The following is a 23613-nucleotide window of genomic DNA, read 5'->3' as shown; positions in this document are numbered from 1 at the left end:
AAACAGCCATGAATTGTGGGGAACTAATGAATTTAAAATAACCGAGGCTTGATTTTACCTCAAGGTGTGTTTGTGTCACTTTTGAAATTTTTTTTTTTAGTGTTTATTTTTGAAGGAGAGAGACAGAGCATGAGTGGGGAAAGAGCAGAGGGAGGGAGACAAGAATCTGAAGCAGGCTCCGGGCTCTGAGCTGTCGGCACAGAGCCCCACGTAGGGATCAAACTCAAAACTGTGAGATCATGACCTGAGCCGAAGTCGGACACTTAACTGACTGAGCCACCCAGGTGCTCCTGTGTCACATTTGTAATTAAAGCATGAGAAGAGCAAACCACTCTTATGGATGCTGTTACTTCCCCCTATATAGAGCCCAAGGAAAAAGAGAAGAAAGTGATTTGCACCTGATTGCATGCAGTGCTTTTAATTATGAGGCAATTAATAATGGTTTACCCAAATTGGTTTGTTTGTTTGTTTGTTTCAGCACTGATCAGTTTTTTAAAAAATTATTTTAATGTTTTATTTATTTTTGAGAGAGAGAGAGAGACAGCGAGAGCAGGGGAGGGTCAGAGAGAGAGGGAGACACAGAATCTGAAACAGGCTCCAGGCTCTGAGCTAGCTGTCAGCACAGAGCATGACGCGGGGCTGGAACCCACGAACCGTGAGATCATGACCTGAGCCGAAGTCGGATGCTTAACCAACTGAGCCACCCAGGCGCCCCAGCACTGATCAGTTTTACTGTACATAGATTTTCTTTTTTATCATGTTTTTAAAAAAATTTTTTAAATATTTATTGTTGCAAGAGACAGAGCATGAGTGGGGGAGGGGCTGAGAGAGAGGGAGGCACAGAATTTGAAGCAGGCTCCAGGCTCTGAGCCGTCAGCACAGAGCCCGAAGCGGGGCTTGAACTCACAGACTGCGAGATCATGACCTAACCTGAAGTCTGACGCTTAACCAACTGAGCCACCCAGGCGCCCCTATTATATTTTTGTTAAGTCATGTTTTACCCATGACTTACTTGGTCCAATTCACTGGTTCTTCTCATAAAATAAAATCAGCTCCTACAGCTGCCACCGTTGCCCAGAACAGGACCCCAGGTGTGGTGGCCTCAGAGGATAACACGAAGTTGTGAGGAGGTGCATATGTCAAGGGAAGACCTTCCAGGAGGCTGGCTGTAGTCCTAACCCAGGCTCCCAGCAGTAGTCGGAGTGCACAGAGGAAGGACAGAGGCAGGCGACGGTAGTGTGCCGCAGGAGAGAGCCCCGCTTCTGCCACGGTGACGGATGGCTCCTGCTGTCAGACTGGAGACCCAGTCAGCAAAGTGTTGATAAGAAAGTGTAATAAAAAGACTGAGAAGAATAGAACGTTCTTTCCTAAACCAAATAAACTTGCCATCTTTGAGGTGGGAAGCAGGCTGGTGAAAATTTGTAATGCACTTAAGCAGTTCAAATTTTCACAGAGCAGTGGTAGTCAACTCACTGGTTTATACTGCCTAGATGCAAGAAAATAACAGATATGTTTCCTATGACCCAGCTCTCCACCATTTCTGAGCACGCATGTGCTCACACACACACACACATGCACACACACTCACACACGCACACACACAGACACACACAGATGGTAAGTTTTCTTTTCTTTTTAAACTTTTTAAATGTTTATTTATTTTTGAAAGACAGAGAGAGAGAGAGCATGAGCAGGAGAGCAGCAGAGAGAGGAAGACCCAGAATCCGAAGGAGGCTCCAGGCTCTGAGCTGTCAGCACAGAGCCCCATGCGGAGCTCGAACTCAGGAGCCATGAGATCATGACCTGAGCTGAAGTCGGTCGCTTAAGCGACTGAACCACTCGGGTGCTCCTCTTTTCTTTATAAAGAGACTTAATCTTCTATACTCAGTAAACTCGGAAAAGGGAATGGCTTTAATCTGAAAATAAACTTTCTTAAAACTGTTTATTGTCAGAAATTACATAATAAAACCTCTCTACTTGCTCTTAGTTGTAAAGACAGAGTCAATAGAAGTTGGTTGCTAATACAGTACTTGCTACAACTTCCCACAAGATGGTAGATGGCAGGTTGGGCACTAGAGAGTGTGAAACTGCAATACGCTTTTCTCATCTCCATTAACGCTTTTTAGATATTTAGGTACTTAATGGATTATAACTTAAGTACTTAGTGTGTCTACTCTGTTTCCCCACTGAGTTGTAAAAGCAGGGAACTATTATTATTTTTCTTCCTCAAACACAGCACCCTTCTGCCACCACCCACCCAAACAAGCACTCCCTAATGCCTGGCACATTCTTTCCATTATATCTATCACACACACTGGCCGATGGGCTGAGTTTACTTGAATTCCATCATGATTGAGCCCCCAGATGATGGCTGGGGATGTGCTTTCCTTAGCTTCTTGAAGAGTGTTGAACCCCACTCATGAATCTATTTTTTAGAGCTCTCTGTCTCCCAGAGTCTCTATCTCATTGCGAACGGGCCATGATGGATTCCAGTTGGCTGAGCCTCTCGGGTTGGAGGGAGTACCAGGCCCCTCTGCAACAGGATGTGGGAACGTGCTCCTCGCCACAAATTGAGTTCTTGGGGCAAGATCAGGCTCTGCAGACGAGGCAAGGGCACAGGTAGGAGGAGCTGATGGCGGAAGCGGTGGGGGGAGCCCTCACATTACTGTCGGTGGCTTGTAAAGGCAGGCAACCCCGGCAGCGGGCCTGATGCTGCCAGGTGTAAAGTAGTAAGAAGAAAACCCCTGGTAGGAGGGGGGTCTCTCGGAGAGCTGTGTGGCTTGGATCCCCTCAACACAGGTGAACTTGGCCATTTCCCTGCAGGCGGCTGGCCTAAGTACCTTAGCAGAAAACCTCTGTATCATTATTCCCCTTGTATTACCTCAGGCACCAGGATCTTTTCCTTGTTCCTACTGTGTTCTCTCTTCTAGAGACAATTGAAGTAGAGGAAGCAAGGTAGTTCAGCCACTAGGAAAGCTCCGACAGTGACGGCCCACTTTCCAAATTCTGTGTCACCTTGGACTCTCAAGGTGTATTGATCCTTTAGACTCTTACATACCTTCTCTATTTAAAATCACACTTGAAAATCACCAGCTTTCTACAAATTAGAGCCTTCGGACCTCTTTCTGGTTATCCGACCAAATAGCTCCTGCACCGACATGGTTTCGACTTTGTCTTGGCTTCTGATGGCTTCAGCAAAGTGGATGAGGGACTTCAATGTGACTTTTATATGTTTCTGAAGTTTATTCTGCTATAAGTTGTTGACTCCTTGATGCTAATGGAATGGTGACATGAGTAGAGACTATGAAGTCAGATGCAGATAGTATAGAATAAACAGTCCCCAAACCATTTATTTTTGTTAGTCCATTTCATATAGCTTTTATAGCAAATTTAACTTATACTTGCTTTCTGTATAATTCACTCAGCCTGAGTTAACTAAATATACCAATTAGAGGATAGTCTCTGAGGAATTTACCTTCTGACTAACGAACTTGTAGGTAATTGAAGTGCTTTCATAGATGTCTTACTAGAGGCTTATCAGGATTGTAAGACAATATTTTTAAGTACCCCCCCATTATGCAACATAAGTCCTTTCATTTTTCTTATGCCTCCAACTCTGTCATCTCAAAGAGATATTAATGTCACCTAGTATTTCTAGTGGTTATTCTATTTTTATATATATACATAGTACAAACCAGCAAAAGAAAACTTACTTTGCTAAAACCATATGAGATTTAAAAATAAAAACTCTTGATACCTGAGAAAGATGCTGTTTGACCTGGGACAAAAATAACAGAACTGTTCTGCTTCCTTTTTTTCTCAGTCTTCACGTCCCCCTCAGCACAGACACAAACACACAAACACACACAGACATGGGAGCCTGGGCAGTGAGTTCCCTCTCTGCGCTTGACAAGAAGTAAGAAACCGAAAGTACGTGGTCTACGTGGAGTGGGTTGGGGTAGAGGGAGATGAGGCCGTCTGTGGGGTTTTCTAGAGACTTCCTTCCCAGCATGTGAAAGTCCTGTGAGAAGAAATCGGCTCAAAAGAGGAAGGCGTTGACAAGCTAATCAAGGCAGGTTACAGTAAAGGATCTGGAGTGTGAATGGAGGAAAGTAAACCCAGCCATTAGAAGTGAAGGATTAGGAAAGATTCCACAAACAGAAAGGGATATTTTGAAACCTCACTCTACAGAATACGGCAGTGTGAAGGCCTCCCTTCCTATCCCCCTCACATTCCTGCTCCATTTCTCTCCTTTTGAACTTAGAAAATAAAGCGTTCAAGAATTTATAAAGTAATCAGGATTTAACAGTGCATTCACCTCACACCTTTTGCCTCACTTCTCTCTGACAAGTCACAGTAACAAGACTGTCATGAGATGAGCGACTTCTCTCACCTTTGTCACCATGGGGCTCTTTAGGGCTGGTTGCACCCTCTCTTATTAAAATTGTGCTGTTCTCAAATTCAGGCTTTTCATGGTGTATATCTAGCTCCTAACACCAGCTACCCTCTTTCCCCCGGTCCCTCATCTTTCCAAGGTGCTTCACTGCTCTGGGTTTTCACTTATCCATTCCTTCATACATTCCTTCATTTTCTTTTGAGCATACTGATGACTCCTTGCTAATGTGCCAGTAGTTCTTGGATGTGGCACTTTGCTACCATCTAGTTTAAAATTCACGCTTTATTAAGATCACTCATTTCAAGGTACAAATGCCCTCAACCCTTCCCTGCCGCCCCTCCCCCACCAAACTATGTACACTTGTACTTTTAGCAAAAAATCCTAGAGTTCATCATTTTAATTTTTTAAAACGTTTTATTTATTTCTGAGAGAGGGAGAAAGGCAGCATGGGCAGGGGAGGGTCAGAGAGAGAGGGAGACACAGAATTTGAAACAGGCTCCAGGCTCTGACCTAGCTGTCAGCACAGAGCCCGACACAGGGCTCGAACGCACGAACCATAAGATCATGACCTGAGCTGAAGTCGGATGCCTAACAGATGAGCCACCCAGGTGCCCCTTATATCTATTACTAATTCTATTATTAGACCTACCAATCACATTTTAAAACAAAATTTTACATACAGTATCATTCGATCCTCCCAAAGTCTGATGTATTCCTACTGTCAGAGAAGGAAAAACCGAGCTCAAGCACATGATAGAAAAAAGAACCAAACCTGGGTTTTCTGACTCTAAATCCCATGTTTGTCTCAATATACCAGAGGAATCTTGACTTTCTTTCCTTCTTGTACGGTTACAAGTTTGAATTTGAGTCCTCAGCTCACGTATAAGACAAATTTCTTATTCTGATCCAAAAAGTCTTCCACCTAACCTTAATGATTTACCTTCTGCCCAAGGACCCCTAATCAGGGCAGGCGGTGTGTTAATACTTATTCTTCCCGTAGCTGTGCTCATGGCAGATCTGAGACGAGCAAGGAGGCAAAGCAAGACAGGGGATGTGGGGCTCAAGGCCAAGACGTCCTGACTGACTTTGCAACATCACAGGCAATCCGAAAAGGATGAGAAGAGACAAAAACAAACAATGCCACTGGCTTTATTTTCGATGTTTGGTCTCTGTGCATGCCACATCAGGGTGGCATGTTTACTTGGATGACCATGTCAGGTCTCTTTTCTCCCCAAACAACTGCCCCTACAGTCAGTGACATGAATCATTCAATTGGCGTTCAGGGGCCTGGGGCACCATTCGGTTCATCCATTGTTCCCCTGGGATGGTGTTTGTTATTCATCTGGCTGCAGAGGGAAGTTGAAGGGTGTGAAATGATCTATCTAGGGAAGGAGGCTGTGACTTGGGAAAGCCCAAGGCAAAAATCAGATTGATAGCAATTAATTCGTATAAAATAACTCCTCCTTTTGTCTGGCTAAAAAGCTATATCTACATAAACACACACACACATCTGTATTGTTAACATTGATGGTTCATTCAAAGAACAGAAATAAAAAATTAAACCCATCAAAATCCCTTCTTATTTTTAATGATTTTTAAAATTCTGTGGTTGGGGCGCCTGGGTGGCTCAATCAGTTAAGCGTCTGACTTCCGCTCAGGTTATGATCCCATGGCTTGTGGGCTCGAGCCCTGGGCTGGGCTCTGTGCTAACAGCTCAGAGCCTAGAGCCTGCTTCTGATTCTGTGTCTCCTTTTCTCTCTGCCTCTCCCTCACATTCTGTCTTGCTCACTCTCAAAAATAAATAAACATTAAAAAAATTAAAATTCTGTGGGTTTCCTAAAGAATAAAAATACTACAAAGAAAGTCGCCTATTATTTTAAAATAAGTATTTCCTTTAATTAAAATATTTAACCACATGAGATATTACTTCATACTCACTAGGATGGCTACTATAAAAAAAAAAAAACACCGGAAAATAACAAATGTTGGCAAGAAATGTAGAGAAATCGAGCTTTTGTACATTGTTCATGAAAATATAACATGGTGCAGCCACTGTGGAAAACAGTATGGTGATTCTTCAACCCAGCAATTTCGCTTTTGAGTTATATAGCCAAAAAAGTGAAAACAGGGACTTGAACAGATATTTGTACATCCGTGTTCATAGCAGCATTATTCACAGGAGTCAAAAGGTGGACGCCATCCAAGTGTCAACAGAGGAGGAATGGATGAGGAAAGAGTGGTATATACACACTGAATGGAATATTATTCAGTCCTAAAAAGGAAGGAAACTGTTTTGTGCTACAACATGGATGAGCCTTGAGGACATTATGTTAAGTGAAATAAGCCAATCACAAAAAGAAAAATATTCTATGATTCCACTTATCTAAGATACATAGAGTAATCAAATTCATGTATCTTTTTTTTAAATGTTTTATTTATTTCTGAGAGAGAGGGAGAGAGAGAATGAGCAGGGAGGGTCAGAGAGAGAGAGGGAGATACAGAATCTGAAACAGGCTCCAGGCTCTGAGCTGGCTGTCAGCACAGAGCCCGATGTGGGGCTTGAACCCACAAGCCATGAGATCATGACCTGAGCAGAAGTTGGACACTTAATCGACTGAGCCACCCAGGTGCCCCAAGAGTAGTCAAATTCTTAGAGTAAGTAGGATGGTGATGACCAGGGGCTGAGGGCAGGAGGCAAAGGGGAGTTAATGTTTAATGGGTACAGAATTTAGTTGGGGAAAATGAAGACATTCTGGAAATGGATGGTGTTAATGGTCATACAATAGTGTGAAAACACTTATGAGGACAGAATCGCACACACTTAAAATGTTTAAAATGGCAAATTTTATGTTCCATATATTTTACCACAGAAAAGTGGTGAAAACAGTTAAGTAGTATCTGAAAGATTATTAAATAAAATGAAAACTCTTTGTAAATGATACAGTTGTTTTGATATTTTTCCACAGTAAGATTTTTTTTTTAATTTTTACCTTAGTTTTAGTAACTGGAAGAGAAAAATGAAAGTGACTTGAAATGGAGGAGAAAATGATCTTTCTATAAGATCAAGCATAAGCACACATTCTACTGTCCAGATGAAATTTTGTTTGATTGAAAATATTTTTTCAAAACTTTTAGGACATTTTAAATGACTTACACGCAAATGTGGCAAAATGTAACAAAGGACCAATGTCAAATCTCTAATAGAAATAAAAGCGATAAAAAACTATTTGAGTGGTTTAAGCATACCTCACTGACTAAAGTTATTTTTTGACTGATGGGTTAAACAAAGGTGTTTTGGACGGTCTCCTCTGATGTGGGACAGAGAAAGTTAGAAGTACAGGGTATAGTAGAATCACCTTGGGAGATGTTTTTCAAGCTGCATATGGTATATGACCCATCCTCTCTTGCTATGCTCTTCTAGGGGTTTCTTTATGCATAAGACAATCACTAGCCCTGCCGGCCATGGGAGGACAAAGGGGAGCATACGGCATCTCGGGAACCAAAGTGATTAAAAAACACTAATAATGAACTATCAGAAAGAGAAATTAAGAAAAACAATCCCATCTGCAATAAAATATCTAGGAATAAGTTTAACCAAGGAGGTGAACGTTCTTTATATTAAAAACTAAAAGACAGTAGTGAAATAAATTGAAGAAGACATGAATAAATGAAAGGTATTCCATGTTCATGAATTGGAAGAATTAATATTGTTAAAGTGTCCATACTATTCAGAGCAATATACTGATTCAATACAATCCTTGTCAAAATTCCAATGTTATTTTTCACAGAAATAGAACAAACAATCCTAAAATTCGTATGGAGCCATAAAAAAAAAATAGCCAAAGCTATTCTGAGAAAGAACAAAACTGTAGGCATCATGGTACCTGACTTCAAAGTGTATTACAAAGTTATAGTAATGAAAACAGTATGGTACTGGCATAAAAACAGACACACAGATCAATGGAACAGAATAGAGAGTCCAGAAATAAACCCATACACGTTTAGTCATTGAATTTGTGACCAAGGAATCAAGAATATACAACAGGGAAAAGACAGTCTCTTCCATAAATGGTGTTGGGAAAATTGGACAGCCACATGTAAAGAATGACAGTAGACCACTATCTTACATCATCCATCAAAATGAACTCAAAAGGGATTAAAGACTTGAATGTAACACCTGAAACCATAACACTCCTACAAGAAAACACAAGCAGTAAGCTCCATGACACAGATTTGGCAATGACTTTTTGAATCTGACACCAAAAGCAAAAGTAACAATAGCAAAAATAAACAAGTGGGACCCATCAAACTAAAAAGTTTCTACAAAGGAAACCAAAACAAAATGAAAAGGCATCATACTAACTGGGAGAAAATATTTGCAAATCATATATCTGATAAGAGGCTAATATCCAAAATTTTTAAAGGGCTCCTACAACTCAATAGCAACAAAGCAAACAAGCAAATCAATTTTAAAAATGTGCAGAAGACACGAATGCACACTTTCCCAAAAGATACATACAGATGGGCAGCAGACACGTGAAAAAACGCTCAGCATCACTCATCATCAGGAAAATGCAAAGCCAAAGCACATTGAGATAGCATCTCACACTTGTCAGAATATCTATTATCAAAAAAGAAAAAAAGAGATAACAAGTACTGGCATGGATATGGAGAAAAGGGAGCCTTGTCCATTCTTGATGGGAATGCAAACTGGTGCAGCCACTACGGAAAATAGTATGGAGGTTCCTCAAACCATTTTTGGGTATTTATCTGAAGAAACTGGAAACACTAACTTGAAAAGATACATGCACTCTCATGATCACTGCAGCATTATTTATCACCATAGCCAAGATATGAAAGTAACCTTGGTGCTCATCAGTGAGTAAATAGATTAAACAAAACAAAACAAAACCATAGTACATATACACAGTGAAGTATTATTCATCTGTAAAAAAAAGAATGAAATTTTGCTATATGTGACAACATAGATGGACCTCAAAGGTATTATGTCAAGTGAAGTAAGTTAGACAGAGAAAGACAAATAACCATATGATTTCTCTGATATGTGGAATCTAAAGGAAGGAAAGTAAAAAGACCAAGGTCATTGATACAGAGAATGGATTGGTGGTAGCCAGAGGTGGGGGCTGGAGGGCTGGGAGAGAGAAATGGGTGAACTGTTTTGGTTTTGCTCTTCTTTAGTTTACACTGAATTAGGAAAAACCCAAACGCACACACAAGTCAAAACACAGGTCTGCCAACGTGCCAGCAGGGCAATTGCCACCACAACAGCACGTGTTTTGATCACTTCTAGAACTCTCGAAACTCATCCTCACTACCCGTACAAATAATCAACTGTGAGACGAACAATCCAGTGGAATGTAAAATGAAGCTGAAGGGAGGGAGGCTAAAAAAAAAATCCATTGGGATCCTGGATCTCTCTTGCTCTTATCCTCACATCCTTATCGATTAACTCCTACTAAAAGAATTATGGAAATGTAATGGTAAGGTTGATGTATCGTTTTGGGGGGGGGATAGCCTGATTCGGCATGGGTAAATGGGATTGGGGTGCAGATGTTGGCTGTCTTTCTAAAAGGAAAGATTAAAAGGGGTTAAGCAAGTGCTTGCACTTAACTTTTAGACCACTAGGTGTCAGTGTGACTGCTCCATGAGGCCGCCATAACTTTCAAGAGTGAATTTCTCCTAGAAACGCAACTTTATTGAGCTCCGAAGTCCAAAGAAGGGGCCTCTGGAGGTGAGCAGTTGCTGCGGAGCATCCGAAGCTCCTGGTAGTTAAGTGATGGAAGTGACAAGCAGGCAGCCCGAATTTGAGTCTTGCAAATAATTCCCCTAAAGAAATGGAATCCTTCCCAGACTTTCCTTTTAAAACAGAAGGCTGACTTCTCCCAGGATGTCTCCTGAATACACTGCAATTCCTTTGAGATTCATGATCACTTTTAGTGGAGGATTTTTAAGAACAATGTCTTCCTCTTGCCCCTCACCTATCATGTATCATTAATTTCTTGGGTGTTATCATATTTGAAGTTTGTGCCTCGGTTTTTATATGCACATGTTTTGGTCTACATAAAACCTCTCCTGACAGTCTTGCAGCGTGGATAGAAAAGCGCAACCATGACTTTGCTTCGTGTTCATAACCCTATCTATTTTTCCACATGGAATAATCTCTACCTAATGCCAAACTGTTTGAAGTGGCAAATATTAACAATCTATTATTACATATTAGTACACAATAACTTCACATAATTTTGCACGTACAACAGCTCTCTGAGGTGAGTACTCCTTTTATCTTCATTTTTTTAGAGGAAACTGAGGCCCAGAGTGGTTAAGTGGCTCACCCAAAGTCACACCGCTGGTAGGAGGCAGAGTAAAAGGCCCGTGCTCTTCTGTGAATGACCTCATTATAACCCTGGTGAAAAGGAGGGGAAGAGCCCTTATGAATTCTCCAGAAGAGGCAGAAATTTATGCAAGAGGGCCTAAGGCTCCAACCGAATTTTGTTTTTAGTAACTATCGCTCTGAAGGATTTCCTCAGATCATTTGTAGTCCTTTGTCATCCTTTGTCCCTGTTTGCCAGGACTCCTTCTTAGATGGCCGGGTTGGTGGTGGCCTGGCTTCCCTTCCCTGGTCTGTGTAGAAATTTCACATGAGTCCCCACCCCCTGCCAGATCTTAAGGTTGAGGGGAAATGGAGATGTGGTCCTCCTCATCCGAAGGATGAGCACACACTTGTCAGGAGCCAGGATGAAATAAATCATCTGCACCCAATAGGACCAGGTTTTGTGTTCTGTTGCAAGACTTCATTTAATAGCAGCCGCAAGGGGTTGGAACAGGAACATGTGAGAGGCCCTCTTCAGTTATGAAACAGCAAGTGACAGACACATTTTAATCTGCTTAGCACCCTTCTGGCTACAAGGCTGCGTGTTAGTGTCTGATGTCCACCGCTTCTGCTATTTCCCAGAAGAATGTGTCTTTCTCTTAGTTATTTCAGCAGGCGCAATCGATACTGCCAGAATTTGGGGGATGGCCCCAAATCCTGCTGTAACAACTTACACGTTTATTTGAAAGAAGCCGTTACCTGACTCCTGCAGAATGAGGTGGGGTGGATGGCCTCACGTGGAACGTCTTCCTGGGGCGAGGGGCCGGGCCCCCTCACTTTGGGCTGAGGTTGTGTCACCTCAGCATGCAGAGTCCAAGGACTGTGGCACTTTCTGATGCCTGGCAGGGAGCCTCCCCTCCCTCCCCCCACCAGGCTGACCGAGTCAAGAAAAGTTCTTTTATGTCCGCAGGATATTGAGTAAGAAGGGGCAGAATAAGGGGAACTAAAAACTGTCTGTTCAGCCTGGACGCTTCTGCTGACATTCCCACCAAGCACATGACACTTGTGAGGGCAAACTCGGAGCAAGGCCCTCCTGCCCGCCACTCTGGCATGCAAGGGGAGGAGTCTAGCAGGTTGTGGTTCTGTAACCTGCTGCACACCTGGGGCTGCCCTCCTGCCCCAGAGGGGGCCGTCGATTAGGGAGGTCCACTCCGAGACATGGAAGATTTGGGACCTAACTGCATCTGCAGCTGGGAGGCAAAATGAGCGCTTGACGCCATGAGCCGATGAGCGCACATGGTGGAAAGCCCAGTGGTTTCACTCTTGTCGGCTGTGGGGTAAACTGTTCTTCAAACTCTGGAAAAACTGGAGTATTCAAGTTATAATCTCTATTGAGAGATTACCATTGGGACTAAGTGGGGTTTTAACAAATTGTGGTTGTTAAATTAACCCCCTCACCTTCCCTCCTTCAATCCATCCATCCATCTATCCATCTACCCACGTAGCCATCAGTCATAATCATTAAGCACCTACTGTATGGGCCAAGCACTATGCTGAGACTAGAAACATGAACAAGACAAGGTTCTTCTTGGTGTTTACAATCTGGTGGTAGTCGCGTCAGAGATGTCTTCTTCCCCAGCAGGGGTTTGCAAACCACGGCCCAGGTGCCGGAGCTGGCCCAGGGCTTGTTTTGTATAAGCTAAGCTAATGGTTTTTAATTTATAAAGAGTTAAAAAAACAAAATGGAAACAGAAAAGAAGAACAACAACACATGACAAAGACCGTATGTAGCCTAAAATGTTTACTCTCTGGCCCTTGGCAGAAGAAATTTCCCAACGCCTATTTTATGGTGAGAGAATTCTTGCATTTTAGCCAGGCGTACAACTACACAGAAGAAAACATTTTAGCCCCTCTTGCCATTAGCTGTGGGCTAAGATTTGGCCAATAGGATCCAAGTGGAAGAGGTTTGTGTAGCTCCTGGATACCTAGCAGCTTTCCCTCCCTGCTGGCTGCAATGCTGTGTGGGTCTGAGCCACTGCGGGTTCAAGGGTGAGGAGGGCAATGCTCTAAGGAGGGAGGAGCCAGAGACAGAAGGGGCCTGGGTCCTGACACCAGGGAGCACCTCTACTGTCCTTGGATTTTGCTGGATGGTGATGAGAGAGGGAAAGAAAGAACAAGAAGAAGTAGTGTGGACTTTTTTTTTTTAATGTTTTACTTATTTCTAGGAGAGAGAGAGAGAGAGAGACAGCGTGAGCAGGGGAGGGTCAGAGAGAGAGGGAGTCACAGACTGAAACAGGCTCCAGGCTCTGAGCTGGCAGTCAGCACACAGCCCGACGCGGGGCTCGACCCCACGAACCGCGAGATCATGACCTAAGCGAAAGTCGGACGCTTAACCGACTAAGCCACCCAGGCGCCCCAGTAGTGTGGACTTTTTAAAGTCAGTCTTAATGTTTCTTTTCTTTCCCATCAACCTCCCTCTGATGCCAAAGACAAAACAGTATCTCCCTAAACCCAGAGTATGGCACCGCCTTTGTGAAATGCATCTCCTCTCTTTACATTTACCCAGTAAACTCCTGTGTGAGCCCCAAAGCCCAGTATAGTTGTCACCTCCATTTGAACTCAGTCCCTTAAGACTGGGCAAGATGTCCTTGCTCTGGTTTCTGAGGTTCCTTTTAGTTTTCAGAGACAAGTCTGTCTCTCCCACTAGACTTTGAGCTCTTTAAGGGTGGGGCTGGGGCTTGTCTTTGATTCCTAGTTCCTAGTACAGTGCCTGGCACCCAGAAGGCGCTTTATAAACATTGTTGGGTGAATTAATCTATTATGGGCCGAGGGAAGCTTCTTGGTTTGTGGGATAGTTACTTGTTTTTATGCATTTATCCCTGGAAAAGGTGAGTCCAGCAAGTTACACCTCTGTGAGATAGAAATAAACTTTGTTCTAAAATAAGGGAGAAGAAATGTACACATTTACAAAGATGATATTTAAAAATTTGAATGTTTAGATTGAATGGTAGCTATGCTCACTGATAGTGTCAGAAAAGGTTTGGAGATTTAATAAAAATAAGTAAAACATTATGAAGTGAGCTTGGTAACATAATGAAATGTTCCTGAAATAAATGAAAAGTGTAGATACTTACCTGAATCTCACTTACATTGAGTTGACCTTATTATTACATAATAAGAAACACTCACTTTTTTTTCTATTTTTATAATTCCCCACAAAGGAAGAAATATGCAATCATTTATTATTTGATAGAACCACGATAATGATGATAAAGATTCCATTTGGTTCTCCCCATACCCCTTTGAGTTATGTGGCTTATAACCAGAACATGCAAAAGTACAAGCATTGTTTCAGGCCTAAGCCTATTTTGCTGGGTGCTCTGGATACATGTAGTGATTTTTTGTGAAGCAACAAATTAATGTAAGACTTTTAAGTCACTGCATAGCAGTAGTACTTTTCCTCCTTCATTGTAGAGGAAAGAATACACAATTTGAGAAGCATATTTTTCTTTACATATAATCCTTCTTGAGATGGTATTACCAGAAGATAGAGTTGCAAAGAATTACTTGCATTGTATTTTTAAAGGAAAACAATAATGTAATATTGTGCTATTCTTCGAACATCTACTTTTCATTATTTCATAGCTACTCACTAAAGCTTTTCATAAATCCCAAGGAAACTTGAGCAATTTCCTAAAATAAAATCATTCGAAGGTTTCTTAACTCAAATACTAGATCTTACATTACATCTGCTGCAGAATTATAGCTAACACCTCAAGGCTTCTGGCTATTTCATTAAATGTTTAGGACTCTCCCCTCCCCCAGCAAGAGCAAGTCTAAGCAAATGATGAAGGTCGCAATGAATAGCTCATTCTTTGTGGATTTGAAAACCAAGCTCTTTCTTCTCCATTATGTGCAGCTCTATTGTGCAGCACAAGGAAATAAAATACCATAGGGGGAAAAGTGGTGAGTCAGGGGTTATGTTATGAGGCTAGAGGAAGTCAGCTTACTCGGCTCGTTGCTACCTGTATCAGTATCTATTTAGGATGCCAGAATTTCTGTCTTTACAACCCAGGCAAATTCTTCTACTACCCCTATCTTACCGCCATCTTTACCTGTACCCCAGGTTAGGAAACCTTACCCTATTTCTATCTGCGGCATGGGACTGTTTGTACGTATGGCCTGTCCGTGTGCCTGCTTTTCTGTTCTCTAAATTAAATGTTGTACTTAGTGTTCTGGAACTTTAGCAATTATAACATTCATTTCCTCTCAGGTTAAAAAAATGACAGTTAATATTCTAGTTCTTCAAGATGAGACATGAAGCCAATGGCCAGTGGAGCCACTTTTCAAGGAGAGGTGATCTGGTTCTGGTGGCTATGCTGGCTGTGCTGTGACATTCAAAGTCTCCAGAACTTATTCGGAAAACAAGTCACACATGTGTTTGGGAGTGAAAATGATTTGGTCTCAAGTTAGGCTTTAGCACAATCCTGAGGGCTTCCCTTCCCGTGAGGATCTGGAGGCAGTATGAAGGCAGATGGGGAGGGTTTCAACCTGCTGCTTGCTCAGCAAGGGAGCGCATTTGTCAGGAGAGCCCAAGCCTCATCATGGCCCCAGACTAAGGAGCGGCAGATGAAGCACAAACGAAGCCACACTGTCCCCAAACTGGCCACCGCCCTGCTGACGAATGTCCAGTTGTCAGGAGCTTTGTCTTTAAGCCAGTCACGTTTTGATTACAGGTGATGTAAAGTGTATATTTCCAGAATGAGTTCAGTATCTGCTGTCAAAACTACCCAGTGCCCAGACACACTGGTAACTAGGACGAGAATGGATCACATAGGAGAGAAGCCAAGAAACCTGTTCCACTTATTTATTTTCTGTAACTGTAACGGTTACCTCCCCTTCCGCCCCTCAGTATTCCCACACACAAATCAGAGAAATGTTACAACCTACAAGGGCAGGACTGGCTCCAGTTTAATGTGTGGGGGAAAAAAAAAGGTGGTTTTTCTCTACTTTCGTCCACCCTAGATCCCTCTGACCCCCACCCTCCTTCCTCAACATGTTCTTTCTTTTTCTTGGGAAGGCAGAAAACTAGTTGATCAATATGAAAGGGTTTTCCAGTGCTCAGCTTCTTAGATCCTACATACGCATTCAGAGGAAGAAAAGGACTTGAACAACTTCCAGGGGTTCCACTGTGTGGGGTTTTGCTAGCCAGAAAAACCTTTTGAAAGATGCCAACAATCTCTGAGAAGTGGGTATCCAAGAACCGTGCCCTCCTCCTGGAGGCCTTCCTTTCTTGGGTTTCTGTTGTGCAGAAGAGTGGTCACTCAAGACTGTTGATTGCGTTTAGCTAGCAGTAAGATCTAGCTGAGCACACGCCCTTAATCTGTGGCTATGTTTGAGTGAGCCTTATCTAGCTAGCTAGCCATCCACACACACATGTGTATTACTTTGCAAATATACTTTATCCATCATAAAATGTAAGCAAAAATAGAAAAGCAGAGGTGAGATGTTTAAAATATAATCTTGCTAACAATTTCCCTCCATTCCAATGAACTCTCTTGAGCCCTCCTTCTGTTGAATTCACTCCACGTCGGAGACCGCTATTGAAAAGAGCGGAGAGAGAAAATCAATGCACTAGAAGTGGGCACAGGGCACAGGGATGTCAACAAAACTATGGGGTTCCGTACTGGTTGGTCCCACCTGTTCAAGTGGGCTTCCTAGTGCTTTCTCTAGCACACAGGTGCAGCCCCGCCTTCTGTCTGATCTAGAGCCTGTCTCCAAGCACCATCCTGCCACGGGTGTATCATCTCTCCCGGGTGCATGTGTTCAGTTCCGAGGTACTCAGTGCTACTCTCCTGGCCAGGTGACCCTCTAAGGGACATCTTCACCTGAATGTCCAGGCATTGTAGGCACCCATTTACACGAGACTGAACCGTGAGCCAAGGATCAGCTTTGGACTCGCTTCTCTGACTCCTGTGTGCCCATCTCAGCCATGTGTCCTGTGACTTCTATGAAGTGTCATTTGAACCCCATGCGCCCTCCCTCCCCAGTGTGCTGCCTGAATCACTGCCTCTCTCTATATCTGCAGTGGTTTCTTATGAAATCGTTCTGCCTTTAATCCCTTCTTCCCAAGGCTGCCAAGCATGATCTTCCTATGATCAACTGGATCAAGTCTCCAGAGCCCTTCGGTGGTTCTCCAACCCTTCAGAAACTACAACAACAACAAAATCTAAACTCCTTAACGTGTTCTGTGAGGCTTTCCTTCATCAGCTCTGGTCACGTCACATCTCCAGCTGCATGAGGCTGAGCTTCTCATCCTCATTTCCATAACCTCTTCCTCTTCCTTTTCACCTGGGCTAACCCAGTCTTCTTCAAACCCCACTCAGAGATTACTTCCCCCACCAAAACCTTCTCTGATGCTTCCTCAGCCATTCAGAGTACTCATGGCATCATGTGATGTTTTATGTCTTGGTCCACTCGAACTTGCCAGGGGAACGGCCCGATTCTTAATTTATCTATGTGTCTTTAGTATAGTAGTCCTCAAAGTTTAATGTTCCAAAGAATAAGTGAAGGTATTTTTAAAAGTGTGATTCCTGGGGTGCCTGGGTAGCTCAGTTGGTTAAGCATTCTACTCTTGGTTTCAGCTCAGTTCATGATCTCACAGTTTGTAAGTTCAAACCTTGCATCAGGCTCTGTGCTGATGGTGTGGAGCTTGCTTGGGATTCTTCTCTCTCCTTGTCTCTCTCTCCCTCTTCCCCACTTGTGGTCTCTCTCTCTCTCTCAAGAAGATAAATAAACTTAAAAAAAAAAAGTGTGGGGCACCTGGGTGGCTCAATCAGTTGAGCATCCAATTTTGCTCAGGTCATGATCTCACGGTTTGTGGTTTCAAGCCCCTCATCGGGCTCTGTGCTGACAGCTCAGACCCTGGAGTCTGTTTCAGATTCTGTGTCTCCCTCTCTCTCTCTGCCCCTCCCCTCTTGTGTTCTCTCTCTCTCAAAAATACATAAAATAAACATTAAAAGAAACGTGTGATTCCAGATTTGGTAGGTTTAGGGTAGAGTCCCACAATCGCACTGATAGCCACTTCGTCTCCCAAGTGATTCTCATCTAGTTCATTCTTAAAGTTCACCAGACAGTGCCAAGGCCTTCAACAAACAGCAATGAAAGAAAGAATTCTCTGTCTCATCTTTCCATGACTAATAGGTAAACGCACTAATATGAGCCAAGACAAAGACTATATGTATGTGCTTTTGGAAATGGGACTTTGGATGGACCACACCTGGGTACAGAGATATGCCTCACACTATGAATCTGGCATGTGGACTTGCTTTTGTGGCCTATGTGTGAGTACAGGGATACATATACACACATGCACAAATTCATATAAATCGTATCCATTAATAACAGTTAAAATTAGTTTTGAGAAACATAGAAAGGTAGGGGAACTCTTCAATATAAAAGACGCCAAAGGGATATAATAAAATGCAATATGTACAGCTTGATTGGATCTCTCTCTCCGGTTTGAACAAAACAGAACTATAGAATAATTTTGGGACAATTGGAGCAATTTTAAAATGGGCAATTAAATGATAACTAAATTTTTACTTTTCTTAGGTGTGACAATGGTAATTATGGTTAAAATGGAGACTGCCCTTGTTCTTGAGGTGATGCATGCTTAAATTGTCAGGAATGATTATCATAATTTGCACAGCTTACCTTCAAATGGTTCAGAAAATCATTTCTACATACACATATAATGTGGCAAAGTGTTAACAATTGGGTGAATCTAGCTGAAGGGAATATAGTTGTTTGCTATACTATTGCTTAAGGTTTTCTGTAGATTTAAAACTTTAAATATTTGAAAAATGGGTAATGTAAAAACAAGAGTGATTTCATGTAAACATTCAGATTTGTGACTTTCCTTGGAAAGTCCGATGTCTCAGTGCAACAATTAGTTGAAACTTCACCGGGCCTCCCTGATTTGCTGTAACTACTTGGCTCACTGAAATCAGCTGCGTGGCCCCAGGAAGCATTTGACTTGCAACCCAAGAGCCCTTGAAATGCTGCTGGATTCTCTTCATTGGGTTCTTTCTCTTGAACTCAATAAGACTGACCTAAAGTGCCTTTTGTTGGGGAGGGCTGATCACCTGGAGAAGCCCACATGGGAACCAGAAAACAGAAGGCTTGAGCTGGCTGCGTAGGCCATGTCTGCCCTCGGCGCACACACAAAACCCGGTGTATCATTTCCCGCATCAGTAACCAGATCCGTATGAAGCGAAAGATCCAGGAGGCAGCCATGGGTGACTCCTAACTGGAGCGGTCATTGTCTCCAGCCTCTGGGGTTTGAGGTCCTGGTCACACAAGTCAGGACGAGCTGAACTGACCTTTGCTAGTAGACAAAAAAAGCAACCTCAAAACAGTCACAGTGAGATCACCATAGAGACTGTCTTTGGGAAGCAACGGTGGGAAACGGAACTGAGGGGGAATGATGACTGATCTCAACTTTACATATACTGCTTATCCGTTTCAGATTGGAAAAGACTTCAAACAAGAGGAGACTTCTTGGTGATGGACCCCCTGGTGTTTGTTATATATTTCTTTGTGCTTCATTTTTTTTTTTGTACTTTAAAAATTTCTCCAAAATGACAGAGCAAAATGTGGCTTCTGCCTCACAAAGGACAGACAGATTTCCACAAGTGCTCTACACCACGGACAGGCCGACTTTGGAAATATTGTCACCTTCAGCAATGTGTGGCCAGCCTCTTTCAAGAACTGAAGGAAGAGGAAATAGAATCATGAGGCTCCTGTTTTCCTTAATACTAAGAGCCACAAATTTTAATTTTAAATCACCAGGGTCAACATGTTTTGATGTGGTATTTCCCCTTAATTCCCTAGAAGCCAAAAAAAAAAAAAAAAAAAAGAGGCTAGCAAAGGACAATACAAGACAAAATATATAGGAGATCTTTCTTATATATGATACAATTTCCCTTCTCTTTCTCTCTTTCTCTCTTTTTTGACTCAGGAAGTTAATAAAGCAAGATCCCTCACTTATGATGTAATCTGTCTCCCTCTTTTTAATTTTGGAAGCTAATAAAATTTAAAAACAGTCAGTACTTCAGTTGATGACTTCTTTGGGATTTAGTTAAATATAGCCTTTTCTCACTATAATATTAGATTGATTCTTTTTGTGCATTCTAACTTCAGCAAATGAAACTAAAATGGGATGGTATAGGGCCTTTCCCTTGTGGTGGCATCATGCAGAGTGTCTCATTTCTCGGTGGGAATGGCTGCTGCACTTGAACTGGGGTCAGTCCTGATCGAAATGTCCCACCTCATTGGCTGGGCTGGGGCTGGGGATCCCAGGAATGGTGCACTGGCTCTTTTGGAGGACAGAGGCTGATATTCTCTTACTAAAGGAAAGACTTAACACACCAGTAGGACTAAGGACCATCCTGGGTTGGGACTCACTATGTATACCATTCCTTAAGTTGACAAATGGAGAGAACTGGTTGTCTGTACATGATGCTAAGCTAATTTGTCCCACAGACCTAGTTTCTGTCATATGAAGGGAGCAGCTATGAAAGGAGGAAAATCGGAGGAGAAATCAGCCTTTGCCAAAACCAAATGAACAACTAACACCTCTCCTGAGCTGTGCCAGTTTGCAGATGAGCTAGAGCTCTAAACTCCTTTAAGTCTGATCAAGAGGGGTGAGTTTGGGGTATATCCTTGGAGATTCACTTTTGGTATTTACATTTGCCATAACTTAGGGTTATAATTTGACTCACTATAAAATTCATAATTATAGCTACCTTTTACTGGGTGATTAACATATGCAAAACAAGCACCCAGAATTTTATATATATTACCTAATTTAGTCCTTATATAATTATTATGCCCATTTTATAGATACGGGTACTCTGGTTTAGAAAGGTAAAGTGAGTAACCTAAGGGGCTGAAGAGGCTCTTAAACTTAAGTTTGTGTGATGGTCCAAATCCACTTTCTTAAATACACCCAGTGGCTTTCTTTCTTTTTTCTTTTTTTAAATGTTTATTTATGTTTGAGAGAGAGAGAGAGAGAGGGTGAGAAATAAACAGAGCATGAGTTGGGGAGGGGCAGAGAGAGACACAGAATCCAAATCAGGCTCCAGGCTCTGAGCTATCAGCACAGAGCCCCAAGCAGGGCTCGAACACATGAGCAGTGAGATCATGACCTGAACCAAAGTCAGAACCAACTGAACCACCCAGGTGCTCCCATCCAGTGGTTTTCAAACACGACTTTGTAGTCTGGGGTACTTTTAGCAAATATTGATGGCCAGGCCCACGTGGTCCAGTTAAATCACAGTATTTGGGTGAGGTGTCTGGGCCTTTGTTTTCTTTAAAGTCCGTAAATGATTCTAATGGTCAATCAAGAACCCAGAATCTCTGCATCACCTTACACTACTCCCAATATAACCTAAGCTATCTTATAGTATGGTAGGCAAAATAATGGCCCTCCAAAGATGTCTACCTCCTAACCCTAGATGATAAATATGCTACCTTTTTTTTTTAATATTTTTATTTATTTCTAGGAGAGAGAGAGAGAGAGAGACAGCGTGAGCAGGGGAGGGTCAGAGAGAGAGGGAGACACAGACTCCGAAATAGGCTCCAGGCTCCGAGCTGGCAGTCAGCACAGAGCCCGACGCGGGGCTCGAACCCACGAAGCGCGAGATCATGACCTAAGCAAAAGTCGGACGCTTAACCGACTAAGCCACCCAGGCGCGCGATAAATATGCTACCTTATATGGCAAAGGGGAATTTGCAGGAAAGCAATTAAGTCAAGGATCTTGAGACAAAGAGGCTATTTTGGCTTATCTTGGTTGGCCCAATGTACTAAGAGTCCTATGCAGGGAAGAGGGAGACAGGAATGTCAATACCAGAGTGATGCAGCTTGAGAAAGGCTACATCACCATTATTTGCTTTGAAGATAGAAGGAAACCATAAGCCAAGGAATACAGGCAGCCTCCAGAAGCTGGAAGAAGCAAGGAAATGAATTCTTTCTGAGAGTTCCAAATGGAGCACACACACAGCATGAACCTTGATTTTGACTCAGTGAGATCCGTTTTAGACTTCTGACCTATAAAACTGTAAGATAATAGATTTGTGTTGCTTTAAGATATGAAATCTGGCCTTTTTATTATACTATAAGTGATATAGTTATATGTCAAAAAATTTTACATATGCTCATGGCTATCCAACTGTCCATCTATCTGCCTGCTCTTTTAGCCATCCATCTATCTATCCAGAAAAAATCTGCTGAAAACCTACTAAATGTGTGAAGCATGGATTGTCATCTCCAGTTCATCGATGGGCAAAGAGAGAAATTAAAGCTAAGGCAGGATTTGATTCCCCATCTTCGGATCCCTAAATAATGTTACATCTGGAGTTTCTAATTACTAGAGTCTCAGGCCTTATGGTTAGGGATTCAGATATTGCTATAGCTGACCAATAGAGGAAATATTTTAGTGCATGTACTATTCGGTAGCATTCCTTAAGGCATAAAGTTGGTGAAGTGAGTTTGCCCTCCATAGTTGTATGGCTGGGACAGTCTTGTCAGATGGATGTTTGGTCTTCTCCAAATTCCGACCTCTATAGCATTGGGTATCAAGTAATGGCTGAGTTTTGACCTCTTTGCTAAGAGTGGTGCCTCTAGCAACATAGCACCCAAGGTGTGAGATTGGGTTATAGAAGATTTAAAATTTTTAAAAGTTGTAGAAGACTTTCTTCCAAATGAAATCTTTGTTAAAATAGATATAAGTTAAAACCACTCTAGATAGGCAGGGATGGGTATGTGAGAACCTCTTATTTCCCCTACCACAACCCTCTGATGTATCTGCTTGGGATTGCCAAGCATATTTATTTATTTATTTACTTATTTATTTACTTACTTATTTATTTAGAGTGAGAGAGAAAGGGGCAGAGAGAGAGAGGGAGAGAGACTGAGTAGGCTTCAGACTTAGCACAGAGCCCAACATGAGGCTCGATGCCACAACTGCAAGAACATGATCTGAGTCAAGATTAAGAGTCAGATGTTTAACTGACTGAGCCACCCAGGTGCCCCAGCATTCCAGTATTTTAAAATTATTAATCTATAGTATTAGAGAGTAGAATGACTGATGTTCTCAGGCAAGCCATAATAAGAATAGAGCATAATCTTGCACAAATATCTTTCCATCTTAGGAGGAAAATATACTGAAGTTTTATATTATGATATTGATTAGGAAGAGGAGGAAAATAAAAAAGATGAGGAGGAAGAGCTATTAATTAAGACTTATATTCTGGAGAAGGCAGTGCGATTAAACAAAGTAATATTGCTCAGCTCACAGCCAACAACTCCAGCTGTCAGCCCCAACCGTCGTCGCTCTCAGATCGCTGTGTTACCTTTGGCAAGTCCTTTAACCCAATTCAAGGATTCAATTACATAATATATGCAAAACCACCTTGTGCAGTGCTTGGCACACGGCAGGTGTGGAATAAATGTTCGGTCAGCCTTTTGTGTCTGAGTACCTTTCAGGCTACGAAGCATTCTGTCTTGTGTTGTGATCAAAGATGAGTAAGACAGGATCTCTGCACTCAAGAAACTCAAGGCTATTCAGAAGACAGCCAATGTATTTCTGGAAAATTCATAGAACAATGTTATTACAGGATAGTATATTTCAAATGCCAAATAAGCAGGCCAGACATGAAAAATTACCATGCATTGGAGTGATTCAGAAATGCCACTCGAGGCATGGGTAGAAAACAGAGTAAATACCGGGTGAAGGAGTATTTGGATTGGATGAGTGCTAATCCGGAGTTGCTCAAAGGCTATATAATCCTCAAAATTTTTCTTACATGGCAGGGAGGTAAG

The 23613-nt window shown here is 42.3% G+C and overlaps 1 protein-coding gene across 5 annotated transcripts in view; it reads right to left on the bottom strand.

The window, feature by feature from the left end:
• The window catches only part of FYB1 (FYN binding protein 1), a 159507-nt gene that overhangs the window by 104677 nt on the left and 31217 nt on the right, over window positions 1–23613 (bottom strand). Inside the window, exon 1 of one of the 5 annotated variants that reach the window (XM_077763465.1) lies at window positions 11487–11574. The exons of 3 other annotated variants lie outside the window; for them this stretch is intronic. The gene's annotated coding sequence lies outside the window, so the exon portion shown is untranslated. Of the gene's footprint in view, window positions 1–3757; window positions 3780–11486; window positions 11575–23613 lie in introns of those variants that run through there. One more of the 5 variants, XM_077763462.1, reaches the window with a different exon arrangement.

This window comes from Crocuta crocuta, unplaced genomic scaffold (genome assembly GCF_008692635.1).
Source record: "Crocuta crocuta isolate KB4526 unplaced genomic scaffold, BGI_CrCroc_1.0 scaffold4, whole genome shotgun sequence".
NCBI classification, from domain to species: Eukaryota; Metazoa; Chordata; class Mammalia; order Carnivora; family Hyaenidae; genus Crocuta; species Crocuta crocuta.
Note: the sequence above shows the minus strand (reverse complement) of the source record. Positions and strands in the feature narration are given on the sequence as shown.